This window comes from Lutjanus erythropterus, chromosome 14 (assembly GCF_056507025.1).
Source record: "Lutjanus erythropterus isolate fLutEry1 chromosome 14, fLutEry1.hap2, whole genome shotgun sequence".
Taxonomy (NCBI): domain Eukaryota; kingdom Metazoa; phylum Chordata; class Actinopteri; order Lutjaniformes; family Lutjanidae; genus Lutjanus; species Lutjanus erythropterus.
In genome coordinates, this window is record NC_139330.1 from 38,191,382 (window position 1) to 38,198,347 (window position 6,966).

Below are 6,966 nucleotides of genomic sequence, written 5' to 3' on the forward strand. Positions count from 1 at the left end.
GGAACATATATTCACATTGTGTACCTGCTTCAGGCGTGTGCACACAGATCCGGTCTGAGAGGCTACAGATGACATTTAGGCTAAAAACATGGTGTAAATGGCATGAGTGAAATTTCATTTTTGGGTGAACTATCACTTTAACACACACACACTTCTTCAGACCACTGTCTCTGCTCTCCTGCACAGACAGGAGCTCAGTCTGACAACACACGCTAGCTTGAGGGCAAAGATGGGGTTCAGAGATGCTGAGGTCGAGATATATTCCAAGCACAGTGTCTTGGACGAGGGTAATGCAGTGTGGCACGGTGTGTTTTAGCCTTTAGTGATAATGGCCATAGAATGGTCAGTAAATTTCATAGAATATTGTCTCCATCTAGATATGGTGTAATTACGAGTGAGTATTAAAGGACAACTTTGGAAATTTTAAACCTTGGCCTTAATGGAGACAGCTTGTTTTGAAATTGTTTCCAGTGTTGAGGGAGGCAGATGCAGCTGGCAGCTGCAAAATAAGTACGACAGTATACATTGGACAGATGCGTCCTGTTGCATTGAAAGTGCTTTTTTCACCACAGACCCGCTCAGATCGCCTGTTTTATCTCTGTCAACAGCATGCGAAGCGTCTGTCTTACCCTTCACTTGCTCTGGGCTGTGTGTGACAAAATCTCACGGGATCTTTGCTTGTTACTGGAAAAAAACAGAGGAGCCATGACTTGTAAAAGTCAGTTGGTTGTCCCATAGTACAGGTGAGAGTTTACTAGGCCGATTGAAGTGTCATGGCTAAATATTTACCTGATTTGGAGAATGTAGATGAGATCTTTGATTTCAGTGGCTGCCAGTATTTATTTGAGCCCGATTATACGGATGAGGAGTTTGAGTTCCTACAAACAAAGAGTGGATGAGGATAGAGAGAAAGGGGCAACGGGCAGACGAGGATGAAGCAGCTGCTGCATGTCTGTGAATCTGTGAAGACTGATTGTGCTCCTTGAATGCTGTGACTCTATGCCCACAGAGGAAGAATGTCTGTGTTGTAACGAGTGGGACCTGTTGCCCAGTATTTATGGTCTTGATGTGTCCAGGGATGATAGAGAAACTACCCAACGCTGTGTAACCACTGTGGTGGGAAAATTATTCACCAAACTGGTCACTGTTGTTCCTCTTAGTTATTTCTCATGTTCTGTCAGGCACTAACTGGTTACTGGTCCTTGAACACACAGCTGTTTTCCCTTTGGAAGAACAACTTCTGATAACACAGTCACATCCCCACTCTCCCGATAAGCACTTCAGGTCCATCCTGACCCAACCTCCTTCATCTCCTAACCCTGTAAGACAGATTTACATTCTTGACTTGATTATCAGTTCCTTTTACACTTTGAGTGTGACTGTGTACTGATCCTTTGCAAAGCTCTATTAAAACACCACAAAGACAATCTTGGTCATGGGGTCTGTCTTAATTTTCAGATTTTCCACCACACCACCTTACAGGATTTCCGCCCTCTGACCAGCAGAGCAGTGCTGGATACCTTCTTTCATGTGCCCAAAATAAATTGGAGGAGGCAGCCAAAACCACAGGGACCAAATGGTCAACTATCCATTGAGTAAGTATAAATAATATGTCTTCATGCATGTAATATCTGTACCTAGAATTGTTTGACAGATGCACCTTTTCTGTTGCATGCATTAGTTTGCCCTCAGACATTTCTAAATCATCTTAACCCTTTCCTTTCATCCAGCCAGGACAGACTTGCAGCCTATCATGTGGTGCTGGAGTGGGCTGTCAGAGGAGAACGTCTTGTTTGTGGTAACAGAAGAGTGCTGCCAAGCTGGATCATCACTGCTATCAGAAGCAAGTACCTGTCCCCCACTGGCACTTACAGCAGGTTCAAGGAGGCACATGTTCAGAACACATCTACCGATGAATGACTTTTCAATAATTGTACTCTTGACTGCACTGCTGAGCAGTCTACAAACCGTTCCAGTCTTTAGAGACACTAGCAGAGCCTGCATAAATCTTGCACACTGTAAGTATTTACAGTACAAAATCATCCACTCCAAATATGCAGGGGTGGACAGCAAGAAAGTACATTTACTTGAGTACTGTACTTTACTTGAGTATTTGTTTTTCTGGAAACAAATATTGTACTCTTGTATGATTGTACCACATTTCTAGAAAGGTTGTCATTACTTTGAAGTCAGCTGTTGTTGTTTCTTCTTTTCTAAAATGCGACTGGCCCCATGCTGTGTTCCTCACAGAAGGAAACCAAGTACAGTACCCACTCTTAACTGGGATTGATGCAAAAGCAGAAATGCGTCATCCAGGCACTCTGTAACAAGCCCTAGCAAGCACTCCCTCTTTCATTCCAACAAAACTCAGTAATGATGACGGCAGGAGAAAGACTAAATTAAATCTCAAGATGTTGTTAGAATTAGAAAAAGAGAAATAAGAGACAGGAATCGTCATTTAGAAGATGTACAGCAGGATGTACAGCATTGGTAATACCACCCCAATTAGTCCTGCCAGGGTATTAACAACTTTTGCCCAGAAATCTAGAATCCCTGGACATTTTCATACAACATGAATAAAGGAGCCAACAGTTCTGTGAGAACAGAAAGAACAGTATGGGTCAGGGGCTAGTCCTATTTGATGCCTAATTCTCGGTTTAAAGGGGAACTATTATGCTTTTCCTCTTTTTTGACCTATAAATGTTGTCACAATGTCGGATACTCGTGTTAAACGATTCCAAAGCGTCAAATAATGAGGTTCATGCATTTGGAAGTGAGCCCTGCAAGCTGTTTTGGATGGCTCTGCATGCTGTGTTTTACTGTCTTTTTTAACGGTGTAGTAACATTGATGTTAATGCGTGCCAGACTTACTTATATGGTCATACCCAGGCATATGCTCTAGGCCTGCCCGCTCCCCCGCTCTGCTTCAGAAGTTACATCGCTGTGCGCTGCTCTGCTGTCTACAACGATTTCACAGTGTTAGCACGTTGAGCAATGGCTCCCAGAAAATGTTTGTTCGGGTGTGAGGGAAAGTTACCTTTGTTTAGCTTTCCTAAAGAGGCAAGCACCAGGCAGAAGTGGATAGAGTTGCTTTTTCCCGGCCAGCAAAAGAAAAATACCTCCGTGTTTGTCTGTCTACGGTACGTCACAGGGGACTGTTTTGTCAACATGGGCCAGTACGAAGCTGGATTAGCCAGTAGCCGGGCTCGGCAGCGCTCGCCAGCCCTTCGGAAGTCCTCGGGAGTGCGACCAATCACAATGGAGTGGGCTCGGCGGGAGGCGTACATAGAGCAGGGCCGGGGGGGTGGAGTAAATTACACAGACCGTTTTCGCGGGACGTAGAAAATACAAGGAAGAGATGCAGCGAGAGGCACAGCGTCCTGAAGATCTACAAAGCTTTCTGTGCGGGCGATCGTGTGTAGCTGCTCTATAGGAGTCCAGAAATCAAATACAAAGGCCCGAAAATGAATATAATAGGTCCCCTTTAAGGTATGCTCTACGACAAAATTTCAAATGTATATATACTGATGGTTTGGGTTTTAGGAGGCATCAGCAACGTTATTCCAAATTACAACCCATTTCAGTTCTTGTTCCACCTCAGCTATGTCTCTCCCCCAAGCCAAGCAAGTTTAATTTGTCATATATATAAGCCACTATTCATCTGGAGCACACTGTATCCAACTTAAAATAGGATGTTCTTGTAAGGCTGATTCCCACTGAACTTTATAGGCTTAACAAACTGACCCTAAAAGAGAATGTTTGTCAATATTGTATGGAACTTAAGGATTGTGCTTGCCCCATTAATATCTTGTTGTAATACCTTTATCTTCCCAGGCTTTGTTAGTAAAAGGTTTCCCCTGTTGCAGATTCAACTTATTACTAAAAAATGACGAAGCGAGACTCTTGATTCAAATTAGACGTTCTTTAGTGAATAAAAAAAAAAGGAAACATACATTTAGCGTGCGCTACACGAGAGGCACAGCATGGCTGCCTAGCAACAACAACAATGATGTCATCACGTCGCGTCCACACTTTTTCCTAGAGCATCCTGGGTACTGAAGTCCATTACATCTAAGTCTAAATCAAATGAACTGAAAAAATGCAGTCCCTTATTAAACTACATTCTAACTGTTTATGAATATTAACAGTAACTTATATTTTAATTTATTAATCCTTACAAATAATATATTCCCTCAAAATAAATTCTCAACATCCTCCCCCCCGATAAACTATAGTTTATCTAAATTTCCAAAGGATACAACAGCTGGATAGGTCTCCGCAGAACAGTCCCTGAACTTGTGCGAACTGCACATGACCTCACGAGGCCATCACGACCTGGAAACAGTTCCTCAATTCTTCCTAGCCTCCAGCTCTGCCTTGGTGTGTTATCCTCTCCGATGAGCGCAACATCCCCCACCTTCAGCAGAGAAGGCTGTGGGGTGTCACAGCGTTGTGCTGACTTCAAATCCAGCAGATATTCTCTCCGCCATCTGTTCCAGAAGTTGGTCATAAGTCTCTGTCTGTATCGCCACCTACGTGTCATCTCCTCCTTGCTTCCTGTTGGATGGTTAATGTCAGCTGGAAATGGCTTAGGGGGCAGGGAGGTCAGTCTCTGACCCACCAGGAAGTGTGCAGGTGACAGTGGCTGTGGCTCATCCACATCATTGTGCACGTAAGTAAGTGGCCTTGAGTTTATTATGGCCTCAGCTTCAGTTAGAATGGTACACATTTCTTCAAAGTTGAGTTTAGCTCTGCCAAGCACCTTTCTGAGAATAATTTTGACTGACCTTACAAGCCTTTCCCAGAATCCGCCCCACCAGGCTGCTCTTTCAGCGATGAACCGCCAGGTGATGCCCTTCTCTGAGAAGAACTCCTGTAGCTGAGGGTCTTTGATGCCTTTCCAGAGCTCCTTCAAATCCTGATCAGCTCTCTTGAAAGTCTTGGCGTTATCTGAGTAGATCACCTTGCATAATCCTCTTCTTGAGATGAATCTTAGCTATCTGAGCTAGCAGAAAATTCTCAGTGGATAGATCTGAGACCAGCTCTAAGTGCACTGCTCTGGTTACAGCACAAGTGAACAGTGCTATGTATGTACACATCTTGACACAACTCTCTTGACTACCTGCCGTGCCCTCAAAATCCAATATTTCTCTCTAGTTCGCACTAAAGTGTCTCGTACCCCTGCATGCATTATGTTCTCATGTTGATACTGCACCAACATTTCTGTATATCTGTGGTCGTTGGGCAGAATCCATGGGTGCTTTTCTCTGTAAGAAAGGTCAGAATGCTGGAGCCTTCCTCCCACACTGAGCAACTCATCTTCATCCAGAAATGGTTTTAGCTCTCTTATTCTGGAGTCAGTGTCGGGGCATTTTCCTGCCTTCAGCAGATCAATTTCTGAGCTGAAACGTTGGATCTGAATCACCTTTATCCAATGCTTCCCTGCTTCATTCAGCTCTTCTGCTGTCAGTTCACCCCTTAATTTTGTGCTTGAGCGGGTGTTGGTAATAAACCTCTTCACCCAGGCCGTCACTCTGAGCACTGTTTTTAGTTTACTGTACTTCTCTAGACATAACACAGGTTTTAAGAAATCTGTGTCTTGATTAACAACCTGTACAGCAATCTGGTATTTTGATCTGAGTTCAGAGTTTGCCTCATCTTCTTGAACATCGTCCTGATTGCTTTCCAACTGATCAGGTGACATCAGAACACAAGGTCCATTCCACCACAATACGCTCTGCTTTAGCTCCTGCACTGTTAGGCCTCTGGTGGGAAGGTCAGCTGGGTTCATTTTCCCTTTGCAGTGGGACCATGACTGTGGGTCAGTTAAAGACTGGATGTCCGTCACTCTGTTTGCGACAAACTGTTTCCACTTGTGAGCAGAACTGTGAATCCAGTGTAGCACTATCATTGAGTCTGTCCATAGTCTGAGCTGTGTCTTGTCTAGTTGCAGTGCTTTCATGAGGGTGCTCCCCAGCCTGGCCGCTATTACAGCTCCTATCAGCTCCAGACGTGGCAGTGTCATCCTTTTGAGTGGAGCCACTCTGGACTTGGATGCAACCAAGCTTATGGTCACTTCTCCATCCTTTGTTTCTCCCTGCAGATAAGCAACTGCACTGTAAGCCCTTTCACTTGAGTCACAGAATACATGTAGTTTTAAATCATGACCATTCTGATGCATGTGTGTTTTGTACCACCGTGGGATTGACAGCTGGTGCAATTGAGGGAGCTCTGAACACCACTGTTGCCACTTTTTTGTCAAATCGGGTGGCAATTCCTCGTCCCACTTGAGCCCTCTCTCCCACATCTCCTGGAACAAGCACTTTATTCTGATGGTGAAGGGGGTCAAGAATCCCAGAGGGTCAAAAATGCGAGCAGACGACTGCAGAACACTTCGTTTTGTATTCTGTCTTTCTTTCAGAATATCAAGCAGCCTGCTGAGGTCGAACACAAAATCATCAGTGACTGGTCTCCACACCAAGCCCAAAACCTTCAGCACTGACCCGCATGTTTCTGGTTGTGCAGTGCAATCCATCAAGCTTTCCTGCCATTTTTCTTTGAGCTCAGGAGAGTTTGTCATCCATTTACATAACTCCATGCCTGCGGCAGACATAATGTTCTTAGCTGTAGTTGTCACTGCATGGGCCTCTGTCACCTCACTTGCACTTGAAATAAAGTCATCCACATACAAGGAGGAGCTAATGATTTCCACCACTTGTGGGTGTTCTAACTCATATTGTCTCAAATGCTTCCTTATGGTAGCTGCCAGTAGGAATGGGCTTGATGAAGCTCCAAACACCACTCTTGTCATTCTGAGTATGCGCAGCTTCTCATCCTTGTCCTCTGTGGGTGGGCCTGTGAACCACAGAAATCTTACAGCATCCCGGTCTCTTTGTGAGAGTGAGATCTGCAGAAATGCTTTCTTGATGTCTGCCATGTATGCAATTTCATGTAGTCTGAACTTGA